This window comes from Nanorana parkeri, unplaced genomic scaffold (assembly GCF_000935625.1).
Source record: "Nanorana parkeri isolate BGI_ZX_2015 unplaced genomic scaffold, ASM93562v1 scaffold458, whole genome shotgun sequence".
Classification (NCBI taxonomy): Eukaryota; Metazoa; Chordata; class Amphibia; order Anura; family Dicroglossidae; genus Nanorana; species Nanorana parkeri.
Window position 1 is genome coordinate 1139960 of NW_017306726.1, and position 22293 is coordinate 1162252.

General features: G+C 41.7%; 1 protein-coding gene and 1 long non-coding RNA gene across 2 annotated transcripts in view; one reads left to right on the forward strand and one right to left on the reverse strand.

The window, feature by feature from the left end:
• Positions 1-22293, reverse strand: part of MAD1L1 (MAD1 mitotic arrest deficient like 1) — a 685198-nt gene that overhangs the window by 643702 nt on the left and 19203 nt on the right. The window lies entirely within an intron of this gene.
• The window catches only part of LOC108790266, an 18731-nt gene continuing 8346 nt past the window's right edge, over positions 11909-22293 (forward strand). Inside the window, exons 1-2 of the long non-coding RNA XR_001941442.1 lie at positions 11909-11922; positions 14149-14155. This is a non-coding gene — a long non-coding RNA (uncharacterized LOC108790266). The remainder of the gene's footprint in view (positions 11923-14148; positions 14156-22293) is intronic.

A 22293-nucleotide genomic window follows, 5' to 3' on the forward strand; every position in this document is an offset into this window, starting at 1 on the left:
AAATGGGCCGGCCAGGTTGCGTTCCAGTAGCCGAACACACTGGAACGCACTTCTGATGGTGTGACAGGGCCCTGAGTCCACAGCCACACCAGAATAGAGGAGAAACTAAGGGATATCTGTCATGAAACTTCACCGGAAGTTATACCATCTGGCCAGTAATTTAAAGTTAGCGTCAGCTACATAGCTGTGCATAATTTATAAAATATAAAAGTAAAGTAAATATGATTTTAAAAAATCAGAGCAATCACTCAAAACTATTAGGATATATTGGCAAAACCAAAGCTTGCCCCCTCAAACACAAGTCAGCAGTGGCAGCACCCATATTCCTATCACAACAGACTACCTTTACTATAAAGCTGGCCACACACCAGTAGAATTTGGTTGGGGGAAAAAAATAACTTTTGGAATGTTCCTCTGGTTTTCTAATAGTTAATGGGGTAAAACCAGTGGGAATTTTTTTTTCTCATGGAAAAAGAATTCTTACAATGAATGTGGTTTGTGGGTTTAATGGAGTTTCACAAATTTTAAATTGAATATTAAGATCCAACAGCATTACGAATGACATTCGGCAAGTCTTTAATGGCATCGTCAAATGTTCTGACGAGATTTTGTTCTATGACAGTTCATATGAAAAACTACCAGTGTATAATGAGGTGGAAAAGTTGGTTAAGCTAAAGAATCCAACTTGATATTCGAGACTCATCTTGTTATACATAAGTCCCAAGGTTTTTAGAGATCAACAGTTTTATTTTTGCAAGGTCTGCAAGGACATATTTCTGCAGACTCTGCAAAATATATCTACATGCCTTTTCATGGATTTCCTGTTATTGGCAACATCCATGTGTGGGTAGCTGATAAGACGACAAATACGCCCAAATATGATATAGTATAAAGAACTATTAATCCTTCAAATACTGTTCCGGTTTAATTAACAAAAGATGATGCAAGTATGGGAGGGACCCTGTGACCTAAGGCCCCATTCACATGTAGCGACTTACCTTTGCAGCGGCCGGGATAGCGCGACTTTCGGGGCGACGTTCCAGGGACGGTAGCGCGACCTTCTCCGTCGGGCTCCATAGAAAAAAGCAAAATCCGCCGAAAAAAGGGTCCTGTAGAAGCGACGAGCGACCGCGACGAGCGACATGGAGCTAAGACAGCTCCATTGACTATCATTAGCCGCCGACTTCTCGCGATATCGCGCGGCAAAAATCGCGCGATAAGTCGCTACATGTGAATGGGGCCTGAGAGAGTTACCGGTTTCAAAGCTGTGATAAATAATCAAATATGATTGCATGATTTGTATTTCCTTGCCGGCCCAGTGTGGGATGCCACTGGGATGTGTCCCATGAATTATGCTAATGTGCCTTTGCTTAAAAATGTATGCAATTCCTCTTTTTGGGTGTAGTATGCTGGCCATCACACTGCCCAACATATGCTGAATAAAGCTTAATCATGTCAAGGACACAAATCTCTGTTCCTGGTTTTGAACAAGGTCTGGTATTCCTACCAGGACAATAGCCAGCTTTAATCTTAAAAGGAGAACTATGAGATGAGTGATTTCCACTCACCTCATAGTTCTAGCCGACCTGTGACAATGAGACTGTCACAGGTCGGCTCAGTAGATCGGGAGGAGAGCGAACACATACCAGGTTCGCTCACCTCTCGATCCTGTCATGGCTCTCTGCCGTGACAGGGGGAGGGGCTGGATTCCCCTCTCCCCGCTCCGATCTGCCAGCGCTGACTGGCGGAACGGACGGGGGAGGGGGCGGGTACAGCTGGCTCTGCCTCTAGATAGGCAGAGCCAGCTGTCACTCACGCAGCTGGGCGGATCCCGTCATCTACGTCGGGATCTGTTCCGGCATCTCTGTATACCGCGAGCTGTAGCTTAGAGTAACGGGGGGACGCTAGTTTGTGTCCTCCCGTTACCCTAAGCAGAACTATGGGGAAAAACACTGACCCCATAGTTCTCCTTTAACCTACCAAACCAGCAGTTCTGCGGATGCAAAAAAGTTCCAGAACATCTACCCTCCCCTAATATTTTGGTGATTGATTTTTCATTCATATTTATATTGTATTCGTCTTTCCTTTAAACGTCATCTCCTAACCGCTTTAATTTAGAACTTATTTTTTTAACTTAAGTCTATTTTGTGGCTTCAGTGAACATCTAAGCCTGTCAAAGTGAAGACCAAATGACCTGTAATCCTGTTTGCCTTGATTTTAAAATGAAGCACTTCATAAAGGTTATCGCTTCGCAAACCTCAAAAACCCAGAAATATAAAACTGAGCTTTTCATTAGGAAGAAAAAAGGCTGCCTAAAATTCTTCAAGATGCCTGACCCTCTGACTAATAGGTGCGTTTTACAGAGGCTTAGCACTGCCGTGAAATTTACAGTGACCTATTGCCTGCTTTCTAAGGCAGCCATACATAAATGCCCATGGCGGCACAATATACACTGAAAAAGCATGACATTCACTAGTAATCCAATTATACTTCTTAAAGGATTTCAGAATGAAATATTTCCAGCACTCGTGTTTATCAACACTTATTTTTTTTTCCTGCAGTAAATTTTACATTCAAGGCATAAACGCTTTGTCAGCCAATTTCTATTCCCTCTGTTAGACCGCATGCAAGGCTACTTTACTGTACTGGAACGTAACTTTATTTTATTTTTTTTAAAGAACCTTGCCTCGTGGGAAATAAAAAGCGGCATACAAAACCGTAATTAAAATCACTGTAGGGGACAAATTGCAACCCAAACACACAGTGAACGTGAAGGTAGAATAGAATTCAGCAGCAAAATACACCATGTTATAAGGACCCTGAGGAATGCAGACAACTGTTGATTTACGTTTTCTCAGAAATACTTAGTTGCTCTTGCATATTCCTCACTAATGAACACAAAAAAATAAAAATCAGTCTTACAAATTGGAAAGTGTAAAGAAAATAAGCGAGTGATCAATCAACAGGTCTCTTCATGCTCCACTGCCCAAGTTATTCTACATTTTGTTTTCAGGGTATAATTGGCAAAAATACAACTATATAAAAGATAGAATAAATACATAAACATGAAAAAAATAATGTCCTCATACAAAGCTACAATGGGCAAGCCGCTTAAGGGATTTATTACAGCGAGGTACAAAAATTGCTTATTAAATTTTCAATAAATTTGAATGTGAAATTCGGAGCATAATAAGCAGCAATGCCGGGGTGAGGAAAAATAAAATCATACATTTCCAAGTACAGTATTCATAATGGAATGGCTTACCTGTATAGCTGCTTCTTAGTTTTACATGTGTGTCAATGCTGAATGACTGAATTAGACTGAATATTTGAGAATGTGTGTTCTACCTTATTCCACGGCTCTGTATATCTGTCTAAATACCATTCTGACCCAGCACATTGAATATTAGACTAGCAAAACTATCAACCATCCAGGGAGCCATTAGAATTTAGAGCAATACAGTCATTTAAAGGGGAAAATGCCCCATTCAGTCTTCCCCCCTCCTGGTGGATATAGCAGCCAAAGGGGGTCTTCAGGGTCAGAGCTCCACTGAAATGGACCACAGCTGTGGACCTGCAGAGCACCCTGAGGCAGCTACACACGCTGTGTAAAGTGCCAAGGTGAGTACCCTACATAGGATCCAGTGCACTAAGCACATTACAGGCCAGTCCTGCATCATCTTTCCGGTGGTACAGTGTGGTCTTCCAAGGCTCAGCCAAGGAGAAAATGGATTTGGATAGCTGCCATTATGTAGCACAGTGGCTGAGAGCAGCATAGGGAAACTTGCTAAAAGAGTCTTGTTTAGAAAAGTGCAGAAAAAGGAGCAGAAAGAAGGCATCCATCACCTAAAAACTGAGGAAAACTGGGAATAGGTGGAGTTATACAGGGCCTGACCTAACAGATTTTGTTTACTAATGTCCAATAACCTGAAGAGAACTGCACAACCCCATCCGTTCAAGATTTAACTTCCTGTGTCCTGTGATGTACGGTTAAAAACTTATTGAAACTGTTTGTTTAGGAGTGCAGCCAGGCATACAAGAAAGAAAAAAAAAATTCAGCAATGACTGCCTACAAATTCTCTTAGTACAGCTTCTCATTAAAGGCATAATTTGCTCAGAGAACCATGTAAACCACCAACCACTCCTTCTGAAAATGTTAGTTGCTGGCTATACATGCAGACCTTCTGATGCCAATACATTCTGAGTCACAGGTCTGGATGGAACAAGTGTAGAGATTAGGAAAGTCAAAGTGAAGTCCGAAATCCTGGTTAGGGATGAGCAATAATAAACAAAGGGGCAGGAACCTTGTGCTGACATCATTGACCTTATATGGTCACATGGAAATATTAGATCAATGTCACTGACCAAATACAGCCGTGTGGCCATATAAGGTCAATTATGTCACAGTATCCCAGCCCTTTGCTTTTCTTGAGTTGTGGGTGGAAATTTCCTGGCTGCAGCTGATTAGGAAGTAGCAGAAGGAGTTCTTTCCAGGTTTAAACCAACCCTAAACTTATTCTTGCTCCTGATATGTATACTAGTGACTCAAAGTATTGAAGCCAGTGGGTCAGTATGGCAACCAGTCAACTAGTATTTGCAGACTGAGAGGTCACCAAGAGTACATGTTTGTGTGCACAGTAATAATCCTAGCACTTTTCTTGACACTAGAACTACTATACAGAATAAAGGATAAGAATTGCAGACTCCACTAGAGGATACCGAGACAGGTGTAACAGATTCCTTGAGAGGATGTTTGTGTGCACAGCAATAACCCTAGGACCCCCTTCACACGGTCCAATCAGTGTGATCGGAAAGGATGTCACCATTGTGGCATCCATGTGCGCACAATTTTTTTCTTCCATTTTGCAATTGCTGGACCCATGTTGGTCTATGGGAAATCAGGTGTAAACAGACTTGTGTCCTTTGACATTAGATCACCCCCGATCTGGTGAAACAGAACTCTGATCTGGTTTTTTCCGGACCTGGCTGGAGTCGGGGGTAACTGGATGCCCATCCGTTTAGATCTGGCTGGCCGTAGAGTAACATTGGGCTTCTGATCAGATCCACCTGAAAAACTGACAGGCGGACTGGATTGGAAAGCTCATGTGAAAGATCTGAAGATCTGCTCTCGAAAGAATAGTCTGTCTGCCAAAATAGTACAACCTAACCGTTTTTTTTTTTTACAGAGACCCAAGAAGACATGATCTTATGTCACCAAGTATGATTGAACACAATGTAACATTTACTCACAACATATTGCACTTTAGATGAAGTAAATAAACTCACAATGCCTCGGGGGGGACGCTAAGATATAATGCTTTAAATTGAAAGGATTAATGATTAGACATTAATGACTGTAATTAAGGTTACTTTACTCAGACACTGCTCTAATTTAGAAACACACATACAATATTTATGCGTGCAAAACCCTTAATTGTCTCGACACGAAAGAATAGTCTGTCTGCAAAAAAATTCAGCCTAACTTATTTTCCCAATAGATCCAATGCTTGCAGGAGCCCGCTGAAGTCTAGGGTACCTATAGATATGCCAGCCATTACATAAGCATACTAAGACTAAAAAGGTACAAAAAAACATGATCCAATATCTCTAAGTATGCCTAATGATTGCAATATTTGCTTACAATTAGAGGTGCACCGAAATGGAAATTTTAAAACCGAAACTGAAATTTTAAAAAAATATGTCAGGCTGAAACCGAAAATGTTTTTTATTTTTTCTAATTCTTTTTATATTTTATTTTTATTTATTTTTTATAAACTTTATAATTTTTTTATATTCATTTTTATTAAATATTTTTATTTTTTACAAAATTGAGGATATAGTTAACATACCATATCCTCAATTATGTACAAACACTCAGCGATCACTGATTGCTGAGTATGTGTACCTTGCTCTTCTCTCTAACACAGGAGGCTGATCGAGCGGTGAAGGGAGAAAAGCCCAGCCTCCTGTGACAGCGCTGACTTCGCCCACACACCGCTCTGCCAGACAGCGATAGGCGGCAGAGCGGTGTGGGAGGAGACGCTGGCCGCTCATAGCGCTCTCCACCGCAGCGCTCGGCTGTCACTTTCTCTCCTCCCGGCTGGGACACAGAGCAGCGCCCAGCGGGGAGAAAGGAAATCACGGATGCGCCGATGTATCGGCAGGAAAATTGCACTTTCGGCATTATGCCAAAAGTGCCATTTTCGGCCGATATGTTTCGGCGGCCGATATATCGGTGCATCCCTACTTACAATATATTGAACTTTGGATCTGGTAACACACTCACAATGCCTCAGAGGGAACCCAAAGCTGTAATACTTTAAAATGAAAAGATTAATGACCAGACTAACTGCAATTAGGTTTACTACACCCAGACGCTGCTCTGATTTAGGAACACATATACAATATTTATGCATGCAATTGTTTTGACTTTAAAGAATAGCCTGTTTGCAAAAAAGTCCAATCTAACTTCTTTTGCTAAGAGATCCAATGCCTGCAAGAGCCCGCTGATATCCAAGGGTACCCATGGATATGCCAGTCATTACATAAGTGTACAAGGTACAGAACACATGATCTAATATATCCAAGTATGTTTAATGACAACGCAGCATTCGCTCACAATCTTGCACGTTGGATCACGTTAAAAAAAAAAAAACCTCAACGCCTCGAGAATACGCAGAGCTATAATACTTTATAATGAAAGGATTAATGATTAGACATTAATAACTGTAATTAAGTTTACTTTACTCAGGCACTGCTCTGATTTAGAAGCACATATACAATATTTATGCATGCAAAACTCTGAATTGTCCCTGTGCGTAGAGAAATAAATAATACTTTAACATCAAATACAGACATTACAATCTCAGAGTACGGATCCGAATACAAGGTTGCGTTTAAAGTGCTTACTACATCACAACACATTAGGGAAATGTTTTTTTACAGACGAACAGTGATCACTGAACAAGTTCAGAATTTAGAATGTGCTTTACTGCAGATATTTTTGAGGAACTGTATGCAAGGCTCAGGCCATCTAAAACTATTTCAGTTACAAGTGGAATCTGGTGACTACCTTTCTCTCCAGTGGTTTCCCTGTTTCCAAATACATGCAGGGAGAAAACTGCTAAGATTTATATAAACTTCAGCTCAAAGTAATAAAAAGCAGCAGAAAGTCAGCATCATGTACCTGGTTAATTCCATTATGTGTACCATTGTCAAAGGAAATGTTTCACGACCAATACGTCTAACATGTCATATGTTGATGCACAAATGTCACTACTAGCTGTCCAGAGTTAAATATACAAAGTACAGCTATCTGCTATGGGTCTTTCAGAGATGAAACCATATGGTCTACTCAAATGGTGTAACACCTGAACCCAACTTATCCTTTAAAGAGAACTATGGATAAAGTGTTTTTCCCCATAGTTCTCTTAAGGGTCACGGAAGCTCTTAAGCTCGCGGTATACCGAGACCACCGCAGCCGGGATAGATCCCGACATTACTGTCGAGATCCACCCAGCTACGTGAGTGACAGCGGGTTCTGCCTATCTATCTATCTGTACCCGCCCCCTCCCAGTCTATTCCTCCAGTCAGCGCTGGAGGATCAAACAGGGGGGAATCCCTGCAGGGAGCGGTGACTGACAGTCACTGCTCTCTGCAGGGGATGATCGAGAAGTGAGCGAGCGACGATATGTGTTCGCTCATTGTCACACGTCGGCTCGAACTATGTGGATGAGTGATTTTCACTCACCTCATAGTTCTCCTTTAACATTTAATTTTCCCCTCACCCAAACCTCAAAAAAACGTAAAAAGAGAGAATCTGAACTGTGTTAGTAGTACGCAAAAGTAGTATTGCCTGTAGACTACCTTCAGTTGATCTTTTCCCCCGGACTGACATGCCTTGTTGTTCCACACTGAGTCTCTGTGTGGAGGCAGACATCTTGGTAGAGGCAGGGTTCTGCTTCAGCGTTTCAAAGCTGCCACCTTTTTGACTGATGGAGGAATATCACAAAGCAGCATGAGACACGCAGAAAGCAAAGATCTTAATAATGACAACAGCAGGGAGATCATTGCACTGCAGGTTGTCAGGTACAGCTTCCTCTGGAGGAGTTAAACCAGTGAGCATCAAAGTAGTGACTTCACCAAATCGCACTATAATGTATTTTACGACCTCCCCTATTGCTTAAGGTGGAGTTCAAGCCAAAATGTTTAGTTTCGGAAGAACTCTCAGCTTCGGTCAAGTTGGTTATGGCTCTTTGTCTCCTCATCGGTGAGATCTCTGCTTCCATCTTGTGTTCATTACAGGAGACTAGTGGGGCAAGGCCTACATTGTGGTATGAATTTAGAGAACACCTACTCCAGTGACAACTTTCAAAAGGGGGCTTTTCACCTTCCTTTGGGAGATTCTGTCCACTTCCTACTGTCTCTAGGAAAGCAAGTAAGGAGAAGTCTCCCCAATGGGGACAAAGGCAGAAATAAAAACACTATCATTTTGCACATAATCTCTACTGGAGATATTACAATGAGAGACAAGTTTTATTATTTACAGTTGTGCTCATAAGTTTACACACCCTGGCAGAATTTATGATTTCCTGGCCATTTTTCATATAATTTATTTTCAGATAATATGAATGATAACACGAAAACCTGTCACTCATGGGTAGTGTTTGGCTGAAGCCATTTATTATCAATCAACTGTGTTTACTCTTTTCCAATCATAATGACAACAGAAACTACCCAATTGAACCTGATCAAAAGTTTACATACCCTGGTGATTTTGGCCTGATAACATGCACACAGGTTGACACAAAGGGGTGTGAATGGCTATTAAAGGGAACCATCCTCACCTATGATCTGTTTGCATGTAATCAGTGTGTGTGTATAAAAGGCCAATGAGTTTCTGGCCTCCTGACAGACCCTTGCATCCTTCATCCAGTGCTGCACTGACGTGTCTGAAATTATGAGTGATGGGGAAAGCAAAAGAATTGTCAAAGGACCTGCGGTGAAAGGTAGTTGAACTGTATAGAACAGGAAAGGGATATAAAAAGATATCCAAGGAATTGAGAATGCCAATCAGCAGTGTTCAAACTCTAATCAAGAAGTGGAACATGAGGGGTTCTGTTGAAACCAAACCACGGTCAGGTAGACCAACTAAACTGTCAGCCACAACTGCCAGGAAAATTGTTTGGGATGCAAAGAAAAACCCACAAATAACTTCAGGTGAAATACAGGACACTCTGAAAACATGTGGTGTGGCTGTTGCAAGATGCACAATAAGGAAGCACTTGAAGAAAGATGGGCTGCATGGTGGAGTCGCCAGAAGAAAGCCATTACTACGCAAATGGCACAAAGTATCTCGCTTACAATACGCCAAACAGCACAGCGACAAGCCTCAAACCTTCTGGCACAAAGTCATTTAGAGTGATGAGACCAAAATTGAGCTTTTCGGCCACAACCATAAACGCTACATTTGGAGAGGAGTGAACAAGGCCTATGATGAAAAGTACACCCTTCCTACTGGGAAACACGGAGGTGGATCGCTGATGTTTTGGGCATGTGTCAGCTACAAAAGGCACAGGAAAGTTGGTCAGAATTGATGGCACGATGAATGCAGTATGTCATCAAAAGATACTGGAGGACAATTTGCATGCATCAGCCCGGAAGCTGCGCATGGGACGTACTTGGACATTCCAACATGACAATGATCCTAAAACACAAGGCCAAGTCGACCTGTCATTGGCTACAGCAGAATAAAGTGAAGGTTCTGGAGTGGCCATCTCAGTCTCCTGACCTCAATATCATTGAGCCACTCTGGGGAGATCTCAAACGTGCATTTCATGCAAGACAGCCCAAGAATTTACAGGACCTGGAGGCTTTTTGCCAGGAAGAATGGGCAGCTTTACCATCTGAGAAGATAAAGAGCCTCATCCACACATACCACAAAAGACTTCAAGCTGTCATTGATGTTAAAGGGGGCAACACACAGTGTTAAGAATTGCGGTATGTAAACGTTTGATAAGGGCCATTTGGGTAGTTTCTGTTGTCATTATGATTGAAAAAGAGTAAACACAGTTGATTGATAATAAATAGCTTCAGCCAAACACAACCCATGAGTGACAGAAAGGTTTTCGTGTTATCATTCATATTCCCTTAAAAATGGCCAGGAAATCATAAATTCTGCCAGGGTATGTAAACGTATGAGCACAAGTGTATGAGTATTTATGAACTATATTGGTTATGTGATTTATTTGTTATCTAGCACGTTATTATTCACTTATTATGATTATTGATTAGCGTGGTGCATCTGTTTGATCTTATTTATTTATATTATTAGCACGGCAGCTTTTTATCTTTTATATTTGATATTTATCACTTTGAGACAGCTTCCATAGCGCAGAATTTCTTTATATCCAGAAATAAAAACACAACAGAAGTTCTAACCCTTCCCAATTTTGGCCAAAACAAACAAAACATTTTGGCTGGTGTTCTACTTTAACGCTTTTACTGTTACCCTAATCTTTACTCTAAACCTGACCGCTATTGACCCAGTCATCTTAATCTAAACCCCTAAACTAGCTCTAAATTAATTACTTAATATTTTACCATGCATTAAAATATGTTTTTGAGTTCACTTAATGATTTACCGCCCCCTACCCTGATGGAATCCCAAAGGCAAACTCTGCTTTTGCCGTGCAAAAAAAAAAAAAAAAGCAATATTCTTTAAGGTTATCATAGGCACTGCACAGATTTGAGCAAACGATGTTGCAGATTGCATACATGGTGCACTGCCTCACACCACAATACAGAAAAGATTCATTGAGGGGAATGTATCAGAACTTGAGCAGACAAAATCTGGAGCAGCTGCGCACAACAACAAATCAGCTTCTCTCTTTCATTTCAAATCTTAACTGAACAAACTGAAGAGAGAAGCCGATTGGTTAACATGTGCAACTGCTCCAGTTTGTCTGCTCCGGTTTTGATAAATCCGTGTTTTGGTGCGTTTTTAAGATACGTTGCTGCGCCATTAAAAAGAATGGCACCTCACTGCAGATCATCATTACAGTGTGTTACCTAATATTACTTGCATATAAAAATCACAAGGCACAGATCTGAATGAGGTGCACATTTTTTTTTTTAGCTTTGTTACAGCGTTTTCCCCCAGTTTGTCCTTGAAGTGAACCTGTGACCAGACTATAGACATTCAAGCATTTACATAGTCCTAGCAAGCAGTAAATCAGCTTTAACACAAGCTATAACTGATTCCCATAGCCGCAGGCACTGTGGAAAAATTAATCCTCAAAGCTGTTCTCTTAGCAGTTCAGCTCACCCTGCTTCCCCCATATGTAAATACTTGAACGTTCAAAGTTTGGTCACAAGTTTACTTTAAATCTCCTACTTGTTACTACTTAAGAATGTATAAATGCTTAAATGTCTATAGTCTGGCAACAGGTTCACTTTATGTCCACCAACATTTATAAGTTGAAGGGTTATTAAAACCTTTCATGTTTTTGCATATCTCTACTGCTAGCAAGCAGTAGAGATATGCAAAACCATTTTTTTTTTAAACTTTTCAAAGGGTTAATACTTACCTGTGTCTCCGTCGCACGCTCCCATCTGAACATCTGAAAATTTCTCAGGCGGCCGCAAAGGATCTTGGGGCATGCGCAGTTCAGATGTTCGACCGGGAGATGAGTAGAGACACAAGGTAAGTCTATGGAGCAGCGTGCACCCGCACCGACTCCGAGGGACATGAGCGAAGAGGACAGAGGAGTCAGCGCTGGTTTGGAGACCGGCACCAGCGCTGGAGGGACAGCTAAAAACTACAGGAAAGAAGATCGGATTAAGAGACATCATTTAAGGTAAGTCCTTACATTAGCACTGTGGGGGGGCCTTTTGCCCTAAATGTCACTTTAAATCAGAGCTGTGGCTCTAAATTAGTCCACACGTACATATGTAAGGGTGCCTTTAAAACACGCAGTATTGTCCTTGGACTAGATTCGGAAATGCTGCTTCATAGCAGGTCATATTGTCAAAAAGAGGTCATCATGAGGAGCAGATCTGCTGGAATGGGTCCAACGCTGTATATCAATAAAGCTTTATGGTGTATAATTTATCTATATCTTGTTACAGCTTTAATTGACATACACAGTACATCATAGTGTGCCAGTTCTGGCATTTTTTGTGCCATTCAAAAAGATGGCATTAACCAAAACTTTCCATTAAATTATATTAAGTCTTATCTTACTATCCATATATATATATATATATATAGCCTCCTCTGACAAGTAGCCCCAGCTCCCTCTATCTTTTATGCGTTTTAATAGATAGAATGTCCATGAGAACTTAATGTTCTGTCAACATTGCAGTTGAAAGCACACACGTGAAAAAAAAAAGGAGACACAAGAACATGTCTTTGCTGATTAGCTGTCGAAAAATCCCATATATTAAAAGAAGATTGCCGGGCTGGCCCTCCCTACCTTCTCCTAAGATTATTTAAAAGACTTGCAGATGAAGGCAAAGAAAATGTTGCCTGGGGTAACCAAGCTCAAATTAACTTCGACAGAATTGGGCCATTCAAGGGAATTCTGCCTGAAAAATTGTGCTAAGTTATCTTTTCTGAGAGGGAGGATGGCTACTGATGAGACTCTAGTGACTCTGAACCCATGTAAAAGGCAAACACCTGACAACAATTATTCTCTGTGCAGAAACTGCTGACCAGGCCTTCTGCAGAGGCGTTCTAGTGATGTCTTCAGGATGTTATTGCTGAGGGACCACATTCAGATTCCTACCTGCCTTGTTCAGTAGCGTTTTTCCTAAACATGGGATGAACTGAGCTTACTTCAAAAAGTTTCAAAATGAAGCTCCATTGTCATCATTAGCTTTTCACATTTTAGGAAAGCAAAGCTAGAGAAGAAAACTCTTGCTCTACCCAAAACCCCTAAATCATTTTATCCGTCTTCAACATCGGACATCAGCTGCTGGGCAGAAATTCATTATTTCCTTTATAAGGTCAATCCATTCACACAGATACTTCAGTTACATGAAGAATAAAGTGGGTTCAATCACTTATGGACTTCTGCTTCTTTAGGACTCTGGCAGCAAAATATCTGTTTATAGCACTTTAATATCATACCCTATAGACCTGTTCCAGTGAGGGGAGGATGTTCTTACTTCCAATTCCCCAACATGGATTTTCCACTATAAAAATTCAATTACATTTTCTATATGCTTTGAATAATATCCCCGATTCCGATTCTATGGCTCTCTTGAATTTCCAGGTTTTATTATTTTTACTTTTATGGTTGCGAGATCCAAAAATGTATCTGCTCTGCTAGACAATACTGTATGTGCCTCTATGTCCCTGAACTTCCAAATGTTGTATCAGTTGTCGGATGTAACCAATATTGTTTGTGTTGCAGATTTTATATTCTTTAATAAAAATCTAAAAAAAAAAAAAAAAAAAAATGAACATATTACTGGAGTGGAACTCTAAAACCAAAAATAAGGTTTTGGCTCACGTTAGGAAGAGTTAACAATTTTGTCATATACAAGCCTAAAATATCTAAAGAAATCAACAGAAATGCAAACTAAAGCTGGCCACACACACTGTCAAAATACCTGAATAATCTGATTGGATGCAGGCACTGTTCAGGTATTTTGACAGCCAGCGGGGCCGACTAGCAAGATACTGAAGCTTGGCCCAGTGGGAGCTTCCTACATACACACAGTTTTGCGTAGATGGAGGAATCTGTTTTCAGCTGACCATAGAAAATCTGCAGATAATCTAAAAGTATATGGCCAGCTTAAGGCCAAGCGCATTCCAGGAGCGGAGCAGAGCAGTTACAGACCCGAGCAAAACTGCGTCCAATGTATTCCAATTGTATTTTTAGCTCCAGTTCACATCGCAGTGTTCCGTTCCAGAGCAGATTAAAAAAACTGCAGCAGGCCCTATTTTACCTGGTCTGGACCTGCTCTTGAACGCATGCAAACGCCCTGGAACGCACTGAAAGCCCATTTTAAACTAAAAAAAAAAAAGGCCCGGAACGCATGAAAAACGTGGCACAACCCACTGCACTGCGTGTGCAGAAGCTCATGCAGATCTGCTCTGCATTTGGTTTGTACAAGGCCTAAGGCTCACTGGGGGAATAGGGAAAAGGTGCCAGTACACATAACTGCCCATTAAGACAGATTCATATACTGTATGTGGCGCTTTGATGGTTATGGATTTGAGCAACACAGAATATATCTAGGGGAGAGCTTAGGTAGACTAAACCTCTCTTGCTGGCCTGGTGACCCCTTAAGGGACATGGAGATTAATAAGAAATACACAATTTAAAGTTGTCACCAGAACAAGAGGTCATGTAAAGTTTCCAAAAGGGACACCCTTCATTTCCCTCCCACATCCATTTGTCTCTCCAGGACAGGAAGGGAAATCTTCCGCATTGGAGGAATTCCAACCGATTCCTGTTATGATACAATGGATTCTGCTCCTTGATGTTTAAAAGCTTTCGTTTCCTGTAGAATCAGCTGGTCCCCTAGGGAGCACTGGCCGTGATATCCTGTTTTAGGGGGCCTCCTTTCCCTTGTAGGGTCCTATGGAGCCAACCTTGTGTGTGTGATCAATTGTTTGCGTCTCCACAAATACAGCATGGAAAGCCACTCTCTTCTCCAAGCTAGCAGATGGACGGCTGCTGGAGACTGCGCTGTCCCTTATGGTCTTGTACTGAACAGGAAGTTCAGAGAATCTGAGCTGTGAGAGTTGGAGGCAGCTGTCTGAAAACACGATGACTAAGTGTTGGGCAGAAATTTAAAGAAATACTTTGCTGGGCAATGTATATTTGTTTGATCGGAGGGTTTAATACTACTTTAACATAGAAGAGGTAAAGAAATGCTTACACAAAAACGCCGATCACAAAAACGCCCTATGCCACGTTTCTGCTGCAGAGTACAAGAACTTCATAGAAGGGAGACGATTGTACACTAGTAACTTACATCTTACTAACTTCCAGCAGCATTGACCTTAAATGACATATTAGCCATCTTCTGCCTACATTGATAATGACTCCAGACCCACATCTTTACAGATTCTTCTCTTCTTTTATGTGTTAAACTCCCTTTTGTCTCCCGATCAGTCAGTACGAGACAATGCTAGCAAATTGCTACGATACCATCTACTGATAAAACGCTCTAACACAATGCTGAAAGTGTAGCGAGTCTACCGTGTCTGCATTCAGCAATGCCTGCCAACATTCACTACCTCTGCGATGTCTATGTACGCCCATGAAAACCCCAATGGTATAACCAGGCAGTTTAGCAATTGTCTAGAATTAAGATCCGGTTTAAAGGGAACCAGTTACAAATGGGCTCATGCAAAAATATGAATAGTCAGTCTAAAAGTATATGTAAACCATAAGGTTTGTTATTTGCTCCCTTTTGGCCTGAAAGTGATATGTTATATGTTCTATAAATGCATGAAAAATACCTGCTGATCCTGCCAGAAATCCTGTGCTGTCCTGTGCAATGGGCAGGAATATGGCAATGTTATCAAAAAGCGGGTTGGGTCTACAGAACACCTGATATTTTCTGTCCTGGGGTGACAAGGCTACAGATACAGTACAGCCATCATTGTCACTGTAGGATAGAAAGTGTGTTACTGGCATGATCACCAGGCACAAAATAAAGGGAAAAGCCTGAAGAAAGGAAATCTAATGCATCTAGCATGTCATAGGCGGGTAGGTCTGAGCCACAAAAACATAATGCAGCAGAGGCTTTTCCTATTCGGTTATGTTAGCCATGCTGTACAACAGATGGTAGAAGTTGATTTTTGAATGTAAAGGTCTGCTTTAACTCCTGCGTTTAGGGTCACTTTAGTTCTGTGGGTGATGAATCCTTCCTTCTTTTACAATGCATTAGCTTCTACTCCACTCCATCTGCCACACTCTTCAGCAAGAAGATGCTTTGCAAGCCTAGTTACCTCCAGATATTCACTTCAGAAGCCAGCTAAAGTCCTTGGTCCTCTAACACATGCCCGAAGCTGAGGCAAGGCCCATGTAAAGATCCTTCTAGACATGCATCCTCTCATGGCAAAAGCCCAGAGTAGCAAAACCCTCTGCAATTGTGCCCCCTACATTTATCATCGCCCCAAACCATACCTTTGAACAAGAACCTCAGGGATTGGTTGGTCAAATACATGTTTATAACTCAGTGATTGTTCTTCAAACTCCTATTACCGGAACCTCCTTAAGGGTGCATTAACACCGGAATCAAGAACTTTGACTTGCATTTGCATAGTCTGTTGACATCCATTAAGTTGTGTTGTCTTCTTTGGGTGTTTATTTTTTGGTTTGATCTTTACACAAAGATATACAAGGTATTGGGTCTGCCTTGCGTTAAAACGCATTAGCAGTTCACACCACTGCTTCTGTTGCGTTGAGATGAAAAAAAAGTAGCCTGCTCTACTTTGTTTTTTTTCAGTGGAGGGCAGCGCAACACAATGCACTGCTGTTAACTACTCCCATTCATTTTCCGATGTCCTTGCGTTGGCATCTGATAATCAAAAAAAACGGATGCCAACTGTTCTGGTGTGAATGGGGCCTAACAGTGTCAGACAGAAGCAATCAACCCACTGAGCTCCGGGAAGCCTTGCAGAGCCTAGAAAAAGGTAAAGAGAGCTCAGGCTGCTTACTGCCTAGCAAAAAAAAAAAGCACACTACAAGTAATCAGGGACACAGCAGCATAGGACAGGGGACCGACCCATGGAAAGAAGTAAAAACTTTACCAGCTGTGGTGTCTGATTTCAGCACCTCATTTTTTTACACAGTAGCCTTCTTTTCTAATATACTTGGAGTTCTTCTGTAAATGTCTTTACTGCTAAATAACAGTGATGCTCAAATCTGGAAGGTCATTGCCTAGTTAAAATAAATATATGTCAGACATCTAATAGAGCAAGTCATGTCCTCATTTAGCCTTTTCAATGCTGGGCATCGTCAGAAGGCATGAGTATGGACTCTGTGGACACAGCCAGTAGAGTAACAGCAGGGTCTCAGCTGGCAGCAACAAGCAAAGATCAGAGGATATAGGGAAAAAAAAATCAATCAGCGTAGCACAGCCTGAATGCACTGCACTTATGTTGAGAGAAAGCAGCACAGCCGATACTGCAAGCAGAGCCAGTCTAGCCCCAAGATGGGAAATAGAGAAATGCTTGCTCTTGACTGCCAGGGAGAGCTGTGTAGTTTTCAAAAGCCATTTTACTAATCTGCAACACGAATCTGTGCCTAATAGGCCTAATTTCTTTATCATAAGTTTCATTAGTGCAAGGATGACTGATTTCCAGTGCAAAAAATTATCGGGGGGGTCGTCTGCCAAAAGAGATACATCTGAAGGCTACAGAACAGGGAAATTACTTCGAGTGAGTCCATGTATTCAGTTATTCAACAAGTCTGAGCTCTAGATATTACACCCACGTTGGGACGTACTTCAATTTAGGGCTAATGGCAACCACAGAGAAATCTCTCTAGAAAACGTTTAATAACCCAAACACATACATAGCTTTATGTTCTCAGGTCCATCGGTCAGCAATGGTGCCATCTAGTGGCCAAGTTACAAAACACACAAATATATTATTGTACAGTAACTTTAGATCCAGTGTGCACCGCTAACCTGAAGTAAAAGTTATATTGCAGAGTGTTGAGTTCACATAAAGATATTACTATCCTACAAATCTCCCAGACAAGAAAAATGAACTTTTTCAAACTCATTACTAAACCACAAACAATGAGCCATTATCGGCATGTAGGACACAGAATCCCTTTAATGCCGCATTAGATAACCCCGTGATGGCCAAAATTGGAAAAAAAAACCCACTGACAGCCACCAATTGTTCCTTCTGTTAGGCCCTGTTCACACCTTTACGTTTTGTCGCGCGTTCAACGCTCTATGAACGCTTTACAAAACGTACAAACTTGAAAATCCCATTGTTTTCTATGGGTATGGTTCACACCTTTCCGTATTTCAGCCCGTCTGAACGCGCTACAAAACGGCCTACGCCCAAAGAAGTATATGTACTTCTTTGGGGCGTTTTGGTCTCGCGTTTCCATTGGGATACAGCCAAGTAGCACTCGGAAACACGCGTTTGTTGCGCGTTTTTTTACCGTGAATCGCAGTAAAAACGCGCGACACGAAACGCGCATATTCAATACACCTAGGTGTGAACCCAGCCTTATAGTGAGTTGGGATGAGCCAGACCAGACCAGGCCCAAGCAAACACTTTTCATTTCCCTGGCATAGATGCTCTGTGCAGCTGATTCTTGTTGGAGGAGGAGGGAAAAACACCAATCAAGCCAGTGCAGACTTTTCTAACGGCCCACAAAATTAAGCCCTTAGGGCCCTGTCACACCATATCCAGTGCGTTCCGGCATGGTTCAAGCCCAAAACGCACTGGATCACATAGATCAAGCCAAGACACGTTCTGGGGCGGGAGGGTGTATGGCAGTGTCATTCATGTCAATGGCACCGCAGAGACGCCCACCGGCCACAGTGCGATTGCCCTCATTGGAACGTGAGGTACAGGAATGCCCTGCGTTCCAGTGCAGTGTGATCAGAATAAATGCTGCAATCATTTTCCGATCGCACTGCACCAGAACGGAGGGCATTCCTGTACCTCACGTTCTGATGAGGGCAATCGCACTAAATGCGATTGCACTAAAGTGCGTCTGTGGTGCCATTCACATGAATAGTACCGCCACGCTCCAGAGCGCGGCCCTGGGTCCTGCTTGATCCATGCGATCCAGTGCGTTTTGGGCTCGAACCATGGAGGAACGCACTGGATGAGGTGTGACTGAGCCCTTAGTCGAGCCTAATTATTCAGGAACAACAGAGGGGTTACAATGTATCGCTATGGTATTTCTGGGCTCTGTTCACACCAGCGCAGTCCGTTCCGGTCCAGACAAAAACAAATACGGTTTGTCTCATTTTCTCTGGTCTTGAAAACACTGAAATGCAAATGTATGAAAACGACGATTGCGCTACACATGTTGGGTATCGTCGCGCACGCCGGACTGAGAGCAATAATTCTAGAGCTAACATTTATGCGTATCTCTGAACTGATGACCTGTGGGGGCTTCTGAATGGATGTTTTGGGGTACGGAATTCTGTCGCAGTTTCATGGATGCACACTATTTTTAACCTGGGCATGTTGGGTATCTATTTACTCATTCTAGCTTCATCTTTTAAAAAAATGGGTATTTTTTGTGTTTTGGGGCATTTAAGTGCATTTTTTACAAAATTTTGGGTGTTTGATAAGAAGTTGAGCTAATATCATGCAACATAAAAATTTGCAGCTGCCACCATGTTATTCTATAGGGTCTCGGCTTTCAGAAAAAATATTATGTTTGAGGGTTGTTCGTAATTTTCAGGCGTCAAATGTGGATTATAACATGCAAACAAAAAATGAAGAAAAAAAAAAGCCTCAGTCATGAAAAGATTAAACACAGCACAGCAAAAATAACTGGAAAAATGAACACACAAAGAAATATACGGCTGAAAGAAATGTTTACCAAGGTGATCTTTAATGCGAGGACTGAAATATCAGAGAGCTAGACCATCAAAAGTGAAAGAAACAGAAGAGACAAATTAAGGTCAAAAGAAACCAAAGAGCATGTTAATGATAACATTAAAAAAAATTATTTAAAAGAGATTAGGAATAGCAGGAGTAAAATTAGAGTTGATGGGACGGTTGAAACCACAACCATTTCTAGCTAGCTCTAGTGAATTCTCCATGCTACCTCAAGACCAGACACGTACGTCAATCATGCCATCCACGGCTCTCCAATGCCCCCAAAGCATGCAGATCTGCGTCTTATATTAGCATTTACAGGATAACATTTTATTGGAAACAGTGTGAAATCTGCCCACGGCAAATTATTAAAGTGTGGCTATAAATTATTTCCTTGGGCACAATTAACTTTTTTTTTTCTCCCCTCCATTCTCTAATAAATTCATATTCGCTCTCGAAAAGGCTGTTCAATGTTACGTGGCTTAATCAAAATCTCACTGCTCCAACTGAACAGTCTAATTTTAAATGAAGATGTTATTAGACTGGAGCAAAAAAATAAAAATTAGAAAAAAAACTTGTCACTCATTTCCATTTGTCTCCTGCTGCTAAATTACTTAATTAAACATGAACAGCTTGAGGTAAGTAAAAGCTTAAACATGTCTTTTTTTTTTCTTTTCAACCAGAAAGGGACTTAGGTGGAATGTTGAGGCAAGGAGAGCAATTGTCAGCCGAGGCGATGTTCCAGCATCTGAAGGAATGTCACAAAGCCCGGCATCACAGCATTATGAGGGAAGACGGGGGGTACGGGGTGACAGATGCTGGTGATGAGGGAGATGGTAAACACATATGGAAGCATTATAATTGCATTTCATTAGGAGAAAATTACAAGCAAAAAAGCCATTTACTGTTAAATCACCAGATCCTCATATTCCAATTTAGGAAAAGAGAAGCATTCTAGGAAATAAGCTGTTCTGAGGCCGTTCGAGGGTTCTGAAAATATTTACTCATTTATCCGCCAAGCAGTCACCTAAAGAAGAACGCCAAAACATTTGGGAGAACCCTAATGAAATTCAGGATTATAAATCATCTTATCCCTATAAAAGGAAATTATTATAGTGACATAAGGAATGGGATTTGGCAGTAACTCACGGCAACCAGCATCCCTATTGTCAGATCAGTTAAGCAATAACTTATAAATGGTTGCTGTAATGGTTGTCGCACTTTTTCCGACCCACTTTCCACAAGCATTAGCTTTTAAATGGTGATCAAAAGACTAGAGTAAAGCGGACCGTTACACTCAAAAATCAAATTGTACAAATGCATCACTCTATGTATGATAATAATACATGTAAAATGCTGTGATTATGAAATACACTTGCAGAGCATTCACTTCCTGCTTTAAAAGTGCAAAATGACTTCAGTTTGCCAAAGCAATGCACACTGGGATTGCCTTGTCATCAGCAGAGCATTGCTGGGAAATCTCATCTGTAATCTCATGATATCTCAGGGAAAGACATTTTCCTCCCCTGAGATGATGTGCATGGTCACATGTCCTAGTCACATGTGCCATAAATCCCAGAAGTGATAGGAGAGCTAGTAATCTGCCCTTAGTAAACATGGCCACTTTCAGAAGACTGGGGGAGAAAAGAGAAATAAGATATGCAAAGAGCACAAAGCCGGGAATTATCTAGAAGTATTTGTTTGTAGATTGTTATTACTAAACATTTCTAAAAGATGTCTTTGTTGGTATTTTAAAGATATGGGTAAAGGTCCGCTTTAAGGCAATATTGCTAAATACAGATCAGATTTCAAACCTGTCAATTAAAATTAAACAGGTCTGCAGACACCACAAGCCACAGGTACTTTGTCCCCGATCACACCAGGGCGTATTGTGAAAGCCCATAAAACGTGGACGCTTCAGCGCACCTTCACAATATGTGCACAATAGTGGAACGTGCTTGCGTTGCCATTATAGGGTAATGGCACCCCAAATGCGGTCGTGTAAACACGGGTTTTCCACGTGCATTCCTGTGAGGAAAAAAAAGCACAGAATGTATGTTGCCAAATTTGGGACGTGCAATTGTCCGCAATTGGCTATGTCCAGGGACTTAATGGGGACACAGGAAATAAAGTCCTGCAAATGTGCGGGAATGCATGTCCCCGCTACACCCTGGTGTTTTCTATGGTCAGATGGAAAAAGTGCAACAGATTCCTCCATCTACCAATACAGGAGTGTGGAATTCGTATCGCCCGATGCCCGGGACATGTAGTTCCAGGCGCCGGGCAAGTGGTTTTTGCACTGTTTTAGCCCTGCTACGGACAAGTAGCAGGGCTGGTTTTCTTTGAGCGCCGAGAGCGGTGCTGCGAGCGGGGGGCGTGGACGGAGCGGGGGGCAGGGACGAAGCGCTGAGAGCTGGGGATGGAGCAGAGGGCGTGGAGCCATGACAAAGTGAGGGGCCTGGTGCTGTGACGGACCAGTGACAAAGCCGGACGGTGGAGCTGTGACAGGCTCTGTCACTTCCCCCAGCCTCTGCCCCCGGCGGCCGCTGCATGTTCCTGTCACAGGAGTTCTAGCAACAGTGCTGTGCTAGAACTCCTGTGTTGGAGGTGACAGGGTCAATAAAGAGTACCTGTCACCTCCAAATGCTATCACACAGGGGATTATTATTCCCTGTGTGATAGCAATACAGTTAACTTTTTTTTAAAAATAGTTAAAAAGAAAAAAGTAAAAAATATTAAAT